Consider the following 12,730-nt stretch of genomic DNA (forward strand, 5'->3'; position numbering starts at 1 on the left):
AAATGCGTGTATCCCGGCATTGTGGAAGAGTAATGCCCCCCCCCCCCCCAACTAGATCACACTGGTTTGCCAGAATGACAGAAATCTAACAAATGGAAAATCTTACTATGACGTTGAAAGAGCAAGATGAGATATATCGTAAGATCTGGGCCCCTCATCTTGCTTACAGGTAACAGATGTTCCTAACCTCCCAGTAGTAAGTGATCACTAAATGGATCTGTGATGAAGGTACCGAATGGAGAATGGAGGGAGGTATTGGTGGTTGCGATGTCGGTGGGGGGGGGGGTGAAGAAAAAGAAAAGGGGGAATGGAAAAAATTATTTTTTTTCTCTGTCTCGCTTTTTTTTTTCCTCTGGTTTTGTTTGTACTTCCTTTGGTTTTGTTATCTCTTGATGTTAACCCGGGATCCCCACGGTTAAAGAAAAAGAGAAATCGTGTTGTCTTCTGTTCACTACAAAGAAAGATTGCCGAATTAATATGTGCTTAAGATAATGTAGCCTGACAATATCTGTAATAGTAAATTGTACTGGCTAGGAGATGGGCAGGCGTTATAATAGAAGTGATGCTATATTGGTGAGATGCTTGTTTCTGTAAATTTTAACACGATTTCTGTGAAAATAAAGAATTTATAAAAAAGTAAAAAATAAATTGCCCTGGACAGCAAGTGGTTAAACTACAGAGGTTACTAAAGACATAAGGGGCATGAGAGGGTGACACTTTGAAAAATGTGATTGCCCCTGGAACTCAAATAGAAAACATTGAAATAAAAAAATGTGAGAACATAATTAGCTAGAATTATGCAATGTACAGTATATTCAAAGCATGATCTGTCTGTTTCTCAGTCTTGATGTTGGCAGGTGCACTGTACCAGCTATTAGGAGACAGAGATAACTGAAAATTATTTAACAATACTAACATTTCCTATAAGCTATAGATCTTTAAATAACATATGAAGTTATCATCAATCCATACATTCTTTGGTGCTTTGAGCTGCATTTTCCTCTAATCTACACTCTGTATGCACTGCTACACACTGATCCTATTGATCCATGAACCATGCACTAATTCAGGTCTCTTCTCTCTTCTGGCCATGTGACCAGCTGTTTGCAGTCAACGTCGGGAAATGTAGTTCCTCTTTTTAATACTGCAACCCTAACCAAAGCATTTCCAACTACACTTCCCACACTCCTTTTATCTTCTTTTTGATTGGGCCCCAAAACCCTCCACCTCCCATAGCTGTCAGACAAAGGGTTCAGCTGGGGAAGGTAGGGGGTGATTTTTAACTTTTCGCACCGTCAAGTGTCGCTATGGCTTGTAAATGATTCATCTCTTTATAACAATGTGCTAGTGTGACTTGGAACCAGCATCGAAAGGGATACCATTTGGGAGGAGAGTCCAAATAGGATGCAGCTGTAGCCTCAGCATTGAGCTGTATTACATAGAGTTATATGTTTACTTGTTATAGTTTACAACATTAGCAATCTTATGGTAGCAGTGTTAGCGATATAAGCAGCAAGAATAATGTGTGTATATACTGTATGTATAGAAATGTTATAAACAGGCACATCCTTTTTTTACTAAAAACAAAACAGAGATCACACCCAAAGATGGGTGTGGAGTCTACAGTTTACCATTTACAAAATTACAGCAAATGTTACAGATGTTTGGATTTGGATGTTTTATACTTTTTTGCATTCAACTCAGAACTGAAATGTTTTACTTTTATGTGCATACAGAATGAAAAATAAACTGTAAATCTCTGTTCAATACCACATTGGTCCAACCCGGGTCCTAAGAGCCGATGTTGTTGCAGTGACCCTATGTGGGCCCTATAGTGTCCTACAATTACACTCGACTCTGCAGACATCCCTATGCTTTTTTAGCAGTGCCTTCCTTGGTCCTCTGCTGTGTCACACCCTACAGCCAAGTATGCAATACCATGTGCATTCTGATGTTGGCTGTTTTACAAAAGAATTGTATTTGAATTATGAAGCTCAACTCTGGAAGAATCATAAATGATAAAAAAAAAATGACACCCCTGACATTTTAAAAATAAAAATAGCAGCTCTGAATGCAATACTTATCTCATCTCCGTTAATGTCCCAAACAGACTCTGCAACTCTACAATCCAGTGCCAGTCCTCTTCTGAGTTAAATGACAATGACTACTAAAAAGATTGCTTCTTTATCTCAAGCAATATACACAATTATTCACAAGGACTTTTACATAGTTACTGTAGATAGTTGGTAAGGTTGAATAAAGACACCGGTCCATCCAGTTCAACCTGAGTGTGTGTGTTTATGTCTCTACCATTATCCATATCTCTGTAGATTGTGTTTGTTAAGAAACACATCTAAAAGTTTTTGGAATTTATGTACACTCCCCACCAACACCACCAGCTGTGGAAGGGAGTTCCACATCCTTACTCCTCTAACAATAAATAGTTTTCTCCCAATGATATAAGTCACCATTCAAAGATTTGTATATTGAGATCGTATCCCCTTTTAAGCTTCTCATCGCCAGGAAGAATAAGTTTAACGTTTGTAGTCGTTCCTCATAATTGAGGTCCTCCAGCTCCTTATGAGCTTTGTTGTCCTTCTCTTGACTCTCCAGTTTAAGCAGAATCTTCGTGAGGACTGGTGACCAAAACTGGACGACATACTCAATCTATTTTATTCCTTTCGAGGTCACCATTCTCTAGACAAAGATCTTACAGTACACAGAGCTTGATGAAATGGGGCCCAGAAACTCCTGAAAGCATTGGCTTCTTCCTGTGCCCAATACATTCTAGTAAAGATCAATAAATCATTTGGACTCTGCACAATTGGTGTGGTGCTCCTCATTATGCAGACATTTTCTTGTTGTATGTAGCAGTTTGGGAGCATTCTGTCCAATTACTGCATTCAACTGATTCATCCCAAAGAAAGATTACATTCTACGCAGAATCTAGTGTTTCAACCTTACAGACTTCCCACTACTTTTGTTGTCAGTAGTTTAGACCCATTGCAGTGGTGTCTGTGGTAAAGTGCTTCCACTATACCAGTATCAGCAGTATACTGGTAGTTCCCTCATTACACTGTCAGTGGTATAGTGCTCTCAATATATTCTTATAATGCCCCACTTAATTGTCATCACTGGTATATTGCTCCTATTACATTGGTATCCATGATGTAGGGCCCCTGGTACAATGGTGTCAATAGTAATAAAAAAATAGTATCATTAACCACTTCAATATGGGGCACTTTCACCCCCTTCCAGCCCAGGCCAATTTTTAGCTTTCAGCGCTGTCACACTTTGAATTACAATTGCGCGGTCATGCAACGCTGTACCCAAACAAAATTTTTGCATTTTTTGAGACAGATAGAGCTTTCTTTTAGTGGTATTTAATCACCACTGTTTTATTTATTATTTTTTAAAAACACCGAAATGTAAAAAAAGAAAAAGGTTTTTGTTATAAAATTTTTTAATTATGTAATTTTTTTCTCCTTCACTGATGTGCGCTAATGAGGCTGCACTGCTGGGCACTGATAGGCTGCACTGATGGGTACTTATGAGGCAGCACTGATGAAGAGGCATTAATATGCAGCACTGATGGGCACTGATATGCACTGGTAGGCGGTGCTTATGGAAACTAATAGGCGGCACTGATGGGCACTGATAGGCATCAATGATGGGCACTGATTGGCATCCCTCATGGGCACTGATTGGCATCACTGGTGGACACTGGTGGGCATCACTAGTTGGCATCACTGTAGGGCAGTTTGGTATTGCAATCAGGGCTGGCCCTGCCATGGGTCCCAGCAGGTCCATGGGACCCAGGCGGCACTTTAAGAGGGGCAGCAGCAGGGACCCGAGGCTCCCTCCCTCTAGTGCAGTGTCATCATGCTCCGTTCCCCAGCTGGGGTGGGGTGGAGCAGCTCTCCCGGTCCCAGAACAGCACAGGCTTCAATAGCAGGACATTGCAGGGCTGCTGCCAACGCATGTTGCATCACTGAGCTGGGATCGAAGCATAGTTGGTCGGTGGCAGTGAAGAGGAAGGAGGGAACTTTCGTGGTGCTGCATAGTTCATATACCTGTGAGCTGAGCTGATGTTTTTGGGCATGTCTCTGGATTGGGCATGTCTCTTTGCAGGAGGGGGCATGTCTCTTTGCTGGATTGGGCATGTCTCTTTGCAGAAGAGGGCATGTCTCTTTGCTGAATATATGGGGATGTATCTTTGCTGGATTGGGCTGTCTCTTTACTATATGGGGATGTCTCTTTGCAGGAGGGGGCATATCTCTTTGCAGAAGGGGGCATGTCTCTTTGCTGAATTGGGTAAGTCTCTTTGCAGGAGGGCGCATGTCTCTTTGCTGAATATATGGGAATGTCTCTTTGCTGGATTGGGCTGTCTCTTTACTATATGGGCATGTCTCTTTGCAGGCGGGGCATATCTCTTTGCAGGAGGGGGTCTCTTTTCAGGAGGAGTGATCACATGAAGCCATTTAATATCATATAGTTGTTTGTCTCCTTTTAAAATCATAATGATAACAGAAATCACCCAAATGGCCCTGATGAAAAGTTTACATACCCTACAATGTTTGGCTTTGGTATAGACACAGAAGGTGGCATACGTAGGTTAAAATGGCTATTAAAAGGTTAATTTCCCACATTTGTGGCTTTTTAAATTGCAATTAGTGTCTGTGTATAAATAGTCAATGAGTTTGTTAGCTCTCATATAAATGCAGTAAGCAGGCTAGATACTAAGCCATGTGGAGCAGAAAAGAACAGTCAAAAGACCTGCATAACAAGGTAATGAAACTTTACAAAGATGGAAAAGGATATAAAACGGATATAAAACATATACAAAGCCTTGAATATGCCAGTCAGTACTGTTCAATCATTTAATAAGAAGTGTAAGATTTGGGGATCTTTTGATACAAGTCAAGGTCAGGTAGATCGAGAAAGATTTCAGCCACAACTGCCATAGGAATTGTTTGGGATACAAAGAAAAACCCAAAGGTAACTTCAGGAGAAATACAGGCCGCTCTGGAAAAAGATGGCATGGTTGTTTTTAAGAAGCTCAGTACAATGATACTTGAACAAAAAAAGAGCTGCATAGTCAAGTTGCCAGAAAGAAGCTTTTACTGCACAAGTTCCACAAAAAAGCCTGGTTACAATATGCCCAACAACATCTTGACATTGGGCTTTTTTGTATCATTGACGCAGTAAAAGCTTCCTTCTGGCAGCACAACCATATTCTTTTTTGTTCAAGTATCATTGTATTGTGCTCCTTAAAACCAACCACACCATCTTTTTGGAGAGCAGTCTTTTTCTCCTAAGGTTACCTGTGGGTTTTTCTTTGTATCCTGGGCAATTCTTCAGTCAGTTGTGGCTGCAATCTTTTTTGGTCTACCTGAACTTGGCTTGGTATCAAAAGAGCCCCGAATTTTCCACTTCTTAATAAGGGATTAAACAGTACTGACTGGCATATTCAAGGCTTTGGGTATCTTTTTTTTTTTTTTTCCATTTCAAAGGTATTTATTGATGAAAATAAAGTGTACAAACTGAATTATGTTGATGTTACAATTAAGATCACATTTAAGTCATACAAATAATAGGTAACAAATTATGGGTTGGATTTTAATGTGTCAATGAAACATAGCCAGTTAATCTAGAGTATTGCATAAATTTGACACTCAGGGTAATCTTATAATTTGGTGACTAAGTTTGTCTTAAATTCAGTCTAAAGTCTATACTTGAGGGAGGAAAAGATCAGAGAGGAATTCAGATAGAAGAAACAAGGTAAGGAAGTCAGAGGTAGAAGAAGAGTGAGAAGTCCTAAGAGTCACTAAAAATGTGAAATTGACGTAAAACACTATGGTGTTTTCTCAGAATTAATATAACCATGTGAATCAGGTTAAATCTGTATCTTTATACATCCATTGCCAGAAACGGTCTTCAGAGAAGGCCCCCATATATGCATATAATTTACTCATATTTTCAAAGTCTAAAGAGTATCTATTTATGAACCAGGGAGACCAGGTATTGTGGTATTGGCCCACTTTTTCTTTAGCTTGGGCTTTTGTGTCTTCCATTTCGCAGATAAAAGAGACTTTGTGTAGCCATTCTTTTATGGTAGGAGTGGTTGTTGATTTCCAGTACAACAGGATTAGGGATTTGGCAGCATTTAGTAAATGTCTGGAAAGAGAATTTTTGTACTTCTGGAGGGAAAAATTTGAAATGTGAAGCAGGCAGCTGGCTGCGTCGAGAGTGCATTTGGTCTCCGTGATTTTATATATCAACTCTACAACCTTATTCCAAAATGGTACTATTTGTTCACACTGCCACCAAATATATATATATATATATATATATATATATATATATATATATATATATATATATATATATATCAGGGATTAAACAGTACTGACTGGCATATTCAAGGCTTTGGGTATCTTTTTATATCCTTTTCCATCCTTATAAAGTTCCATTACTTTGCTACACAGGTCTTTTGGCTGCTCTTTTCTACCTCCTCATGGCTCAGTGTCTAGCCTACTTAGGGCATTCAAGTGAGAGCTAAGAAACTCATTGACTATTTATACACAGTCACTAATTGTGATTTAAAAAGCCACAAATGGGAGAAAATAACCTTTAATTGCCATAATAACCTGTGTGTGCCACCTTCTGGGTCTGTAACAGGACCAAACATTCCAAGGGTATGTAATCTTTTTATCAGGGCCATTTGGGTAATTTCTGTTATCATTATGAATTAAAAAGGATCCAAAAAACTATGTAATAATAAATGGCTTCATGTGATCACTATCCTTAAATAAAAGACAGTTTTTTGGCATGATCAGTCAGTTTTTCAATATTAATGACAAAATTTAACAATTTCTGACAGGGTATCCAAACTTTTGAGCTCAGCTACATCTCTTTGCTGGTTTGGGAATGTCTCTTTGCTGGAGGTGGCATGTCTCTTTGCTGGATTGGGCATGTCTGTCACGTACCTTATCCGAGGCCAAGATGCTGAGAGAGGCTCCCCTTGTGGCTGAGTGCAGTATACCCCCTGAAGGTGGTACAGCAGTTATAATGCTCAGAGAAGCACGGGTTGCCAGCAGGATGAGGGGGATTTGAGCAGGTGATCTCTTGAAGACTACTTGAGGCTGTAGCAGCAGTGCAGTAGAAAGTCTTTAATGAGCTGTAACAGAGTACAGAGGCTTGGAGCATCCAGGGAGCTCAATAAAGGACCGGCAGAGGATCTAAAACTGGAGATCAACTGGTAACCGCTATAAGAGGAGTTGGTGTGGCAAGCCGGGGTCGTACATGGGTAGACAAGCAGGTGAAGCAGGAGCAGGGTCCTTGAACCAGCCAGGGTCATACACAGGTGGGATCAGGCAGAGAAAGTCCTTAGAGGCAAGCCGGATCATTCACAGGTAAACAGGTGGGTTCAGGCAGAGACAGAGTGCTTAGAGGCAAGCCAGAGTCATTCACAGGTAAACAGGAAGATAAGCAGAGAAGAAGTCCTTAAGACAAGCTGAGGTCAGAGCCAGGGGAAGATCAGGGTAGGTCAAGAACAATCCGGGTCACAGCAGGAGGTACAGGAAGCAGATACAGGTTCAGGAGTTTAGGGAAAATGGAAGACAATCCAGCAATGATAGGAGATCCAGAGCAGCCTTTTATAGGCTGCCAGTGAATTGCATCTTTCACGCTATGTGCATGCACCCATGTCGTTGCGCACCTGCAAGTGCCGAAGCACAGTTCTTCCGCGCATGTAAGCAGGAACCTGCCTATAGCACCTGTTAACAATTCTGCCATTGATTCCATTACCATTTCACTGACAGTGCCCTTCTCCTAGGGGCAACCTCTGGATGCCCAACCTAGCCAATCTTGCGGAATGTCTACTGTGGAAGGTCTGTATTAGTTGTGGGTCATGTATATTACTTAAGGGCTCCCAGGAATTATCTTCTGGGGGATACCCCTTCCACTTGATGAGGTATTGTACTTGTCTCCCTCTCTTTCTGCAATCCAAAATGGACTCTACCTCGAACTCAGTTTCACCTTCCAGCAAGACTGGAGGTGGTGGCAATTCCCTTCTTTCTGGAAAAGGACAGGGCACCGTTGGTTTTAGTAGTGAAGCATGAAAAACCAGGTGAAGCTTGTAGGAGCTGGGTTATGCCAACTCAAAGGCCACTGGGTTTATCATTTTGTTGATCTTGAGGGGACCAATGAACCTTGGTCCACGTTTCCATGATGGGCATGAGAGTTTGAGATTTACAGCAGATAGCCAAACCTCCTCTCCTACTTTGAAAGCAGGATTGCTCATTCTTCCTCTGTCATGATATCTTTTGTAATTATCCTGAGCCTTTTGCATGGCTTCCTGGAGTTGCAGGTAATTGGACTGAATGAAACTTATCGGATCTTGAACTGTGGGCACAGATGCTTCCGGTATGGAATTGGGCAAAAATGAAGGATGAAAGCCATAATTGGCCCAAAAGGGAGTTTGACTGGTGGTGGTGTGCAAAGAGTTATTGTAGACAAATTCTGCACAAGGGAGAAGAGAGGCCTAGTCATTTTGAGAGCAGGTACAGAAACACTGACGACATTGCTCCAAGGACTGATTTGTCCTTTCAGTCTGGCTATTACTTTGTGGATGGTAGGCTGATGAAAGACATACTTCAATTGTCAAAGATTTGCAGAGGTCCTTCCAGAACCTAGAAGTGAATTGTACTCCTCTATAGGAAACAATGTTATCTGGTAGTCCATGCAGCCTGATAATTTCCTTGATGAAAATATTTTCTGTGTCAACAGCAGAGTGTGTGCAAACCATGGGTAAAAAATGAGCCATCTTCGAAAGACGGTCAACCATTACCAAGATGGTGGTGAAACCTTCGGAATGGGGTAAGTCTACAATGAAATCCATTGAGATTTTTCTCGTTTTGGAACGGGTAACGGCCTTAAAGCGGAGTTCCACACAAAAATGGAACTTCCGCTTTTCGGAACCCTCCCCCCCTCCGGTGTCACATTTGGCACCTTTCAGGGGGGAGGGGGGTGCAGATACCTGTCTAAGACAGGTATTTGCACCCACTTCCGGCATAGACTCCCATGGGAGTCTATGCCTCTTCCTGTCCCGACCGCGCTGTCTGCTGGGAACACACAGCTCCCAGGAGAGAGCGGGGACCACTAGGGACGCGCAGCGAGACTCGCGCTTGAGCAGTAGGGAACCGGGAAGTGAAGCCGCAACGCTTCACTTCCTGATTCCCTCACCTAGGATGGCGGCGGCAGCTGCCGAGAACCGAGCGGGTTCTCGGCGTCCCCTGCCGACATCGCTGGACCCTGGGACAGGTGAGTGGGCATGTATTAAAAGTCAGCAGCTGCAGTATTTGTAGCTGCTGGCTTTTAATATTTTTTTTTTTTGGCGGTGTGGGTGAACCCCCGCTTTAACAGACCCCAGGACTTGGTATTAGACCCTTTATTGTGTTGGCAAATAATACAGGTACTGACATAGTTTTTACAATCTTGCTTCCACTTGGGCCACCAGAAGGATCGTTTTATAAGTTCAGAGGTTTTTTTGTACCCCAAAATGACCAGCAAGCTTATGGTCACGGAAGGTCCTTAGGACCTGAAGTCTTATGCCCCGTACCCACGGTCGGACTTTGTTCGGACATTCCGACAACAAAATCCTAGGATTTTTTCCGACGGATGTTGGCTCAAACTTGTCTTGCATACACATGGTCACACAAAGTTGTCAGAAAATCCGATCGTTCTAAACGCGGTGACGTAAAACACGTACGTTGGGACTCTAAACGGGGCAGTGGCCAATAGCTTTCATCTCTTTATTTGATTTGTGTACACACGATCGGAATTTCCGACAACGGATTTTGTTGTCGGAAAATTTTATATCCTGCTCTCAAACTTTGTGTGTCGGAATCAACTCTGTCAGTCTCTGACATGGCTGGATTGTACTGTCACGTACCTTATCCAAGGCCAAGATGCTGAGAGAGGCTCCCCTTGTGGCTGAGCGCAGTATATCCCTGAAGGTGGTACAGCCAAGATGCTCAAAGAAGCATGGGTTGCCATCAGCATGAGGAGGACTGGAGCAGGTGATCCCTTGAAAGCTACATGAGGCTGTAGCAGCAGTGCAGGAGAAAGTCTTTATTGAGCTGTAACAGAGTAGAGTGGCTTGGAGCTCAATAAAGGCCCGGCAGAGGATCTAACACTGGCGATCAGCTGGTAATCGCTTCAAGAGGAGTTGGTGTGGCAAGCCGGGGTCGTGCACGGGTAGACAAGCAAGTCAAGCAGGAGCAGTCCTGAAGACAAGCCGGGGGCAGAGCCAGGAGAAGATTAGGGCAGGTCAAGAACAATCCGGGTCATGGCAGGAGGTACAGGAAGCAGATACAAGTTCAGGAGTTCAGGGAGAGCTGAAGACAATCCAGCAACGAGAGGAGATCCAGAGCAGCCTTTTATAGGCCACCAGAAAAATTACATCTTTCCTGCTATGTGCCCGCTACCGCACATGCACCCACGCCATCCCATTCTGTCACGCACGCGCAAGCTCCGAACTGCCATATTTCCGTGCATGCGTGTGGGAACCTGCCGATAGCACCTGTTAACAGTTCTACCATTGATTCCATTGCCATTTCCTTGACAATGTCTCTTTTTAGGACGGGGAATGTCTCTTTGTGGGAGGGGGCATGTCTCTTTGCTGAATATATGATGATGTCTCTTTGCTGGATTGGGCTGTCTCTTTACTATATGGGGAAGTCTCTTTGCTGAATTTATGGAAATGTATCTTTGCTGAATATATGGGGATGTCTCTACTGGATTGGGCTCTCTCTTTACTATTTAGGGATGTCTCTTTGCTTTATGGAAATGTCTCTATGCTGGATGGGCGTGATTTTTTATTGGGGGGGGGGGGCAGCATTTCATTCCTGGACCCAGGCAGCACAATGTCTTGGGCCAGCCCTGGCTGCAATATATAACATTTTTGGTTTGGGGTTTAATACCGTTTTAATATCAGCCATGTAGTGTCCCCATTGCATTTGTGCATTGGTGTCAGTAGTGTAGTGCCTTCACTAAGTTGGTGTCAGTGCTGAAGTACCTTTATTGCATTGAAGTGACTGGTAGTAGTGCCCCCATTAAATTGGTGTAAGTGGAATACTTCCTCCACTACTTTGATGTCAGTGGTGTAGTGCCCCTTGTACATTGTTTTCAGTGGTATAGTGCTCCTATTACATTAGTGATAACATGATAGTGCCATATTGCCCTCAAGTGCAAACAAGCAACACACCCCCAGCGCTGACCCCGCTGCCACGAATCTGTAATTTTTAATAATAGCAGTGTATGCCTCTTTTACAGTATCTCACAAAAGTGAGTACACCCCTCACATTTTTGTAAATATTTTATTATATCTTTTCATGTGACAACACTGAAGAAATGAAATGTAAAGTAGTGAGTGTACAGCTTGTGTAACAGTGTAAATTTACTGTCCCCTCAAAATTACTCAACACACAGCCATTAATGTCTAAACTGCTAGCAACAAAAGTGAGTACACCCCTAAGTGAAAATGTCCAAATTGGGACCAATTAGCCATTTTCCCTCCCCAGGGTCATGTGACTCATTAGTGTTACAATGTCTCAGGTGTGAATGGGGAGCAGGTGTGTTAAATTTGGTGTTATCGCTCTCACTCTCTCATACTGGTCACTGGAAGTTCAACATGGCACCTCATGGCAAAGAACTCTCTGAGGATCTAAAAAAAAAAGAATTGTTGCTCTACATAAAGATGGCCTAGGCTATAAAAAGCTTGTCAACACCCTGCAATTGAGCTGCAGTATGGTGGCCAAGACCATACAGTGGTTTAACAGGACAGGTTCCACATGGGAACAGGCTTCTCCATGGTCGACGAAGATGTTGAGTGCACATGCTCAGCATCATATCCAGAGGTTGTCTTTGGTAAATAGACGTATGAGTACTGCCAGCATTGCTGCAGAAAATATGTAGTGGTATTACCACACCAACCCTAAAAACCTGAGCAGCTAACACAACAATCAGACCAATTGTATAGTGAAAATATGAGTAAAAAGTGTAGTAATGGTAGTGAATGAATATTGCTAAAGATAATCAGAATAAGATTCTGTGTACAAATAGTGCCTTAAACTCTAATGTAACACTCAAAATCTAAAAATAAATCAAACAGTATATATAATGAAACATATATGAAGTTGCAACAATGCGACTACGCCTAAATGTAGAGTTGCACGTATCACTTTGAAAAATATAATATAAAAAGTGAAATGCCAGTGTTCCATTGTGTGATGTGCACAAATGGGTATTTAACAATACCTGTGAAAAAATGCAACAAAAAGTCGCAGAGAGTCTCACTCGTCCAATTGGATGTTCAAAAACACGTAACATGTGTACTAAATCCACATAATACATCAGTGTGAGCCCTTACTGGTAAAATAACTAAAGTGTGACCCAGGTCTATTTACTAGTCCAGCCACTTTTTTACTGCGCTTTTTATTTGTTCAATTGAACCGAATTTTTATTGCTACTATTGTTTTTATAGGATGTTGGAAGATATATTCTTTTGAATAAATCCCTTATCCTTTTGTTGGATTTACACCATGTGGAAGCTCTCTTTTTTCTTTTATATTTTGGGAACCACCATTTACTGAGAGGACTGTGGATGATGATTAAAAGCTCTCTACATCTCTGAGTGAGACGGCTAACAAGATAGCTGGGCTTAGGC

At 42.1% G+C, this 12,730-nt stretch overlaps 1 protein-coding gene across 2 annotated transcripts in view; it reads left to right on the top strand.

Moving 5' to 3' along the window:
- Window positions 1-1,202: 1,202 nt before the first annotated feature.
- Window positions 1,203-12,730, top strand: part of LOC141116418 (uncharacterized) — a 40,404-nt gene continuing 28,876 nt past the window's right edge. For both annotated transcript variants that reach the window (XR_012237033.1, XM_073608673.1), the window contains exon 1: window positions 1,203-1,265. The gene's annotated coding sequence lies outside the window, so the exon portion shown is untranslated. The remainder of the gene's footprint in view (window positions 1,266-12,730) is intronic.

The sequence above is a fragment of the Aquarana catesbeiana genome, linkage group LG13, assembly GCF_042186555.1.
Source record: "Aquarana catesbeiana isolate 2022-GZ linkage group LG13, ASM4218655v1, whole genome shotgun sequence".
Lineage (NCBI taxonomy): Eukaryota > Metazoa > Chordata > Amphibia > Anura > Ranidae > Aquarana > Aquarana catesbeiana.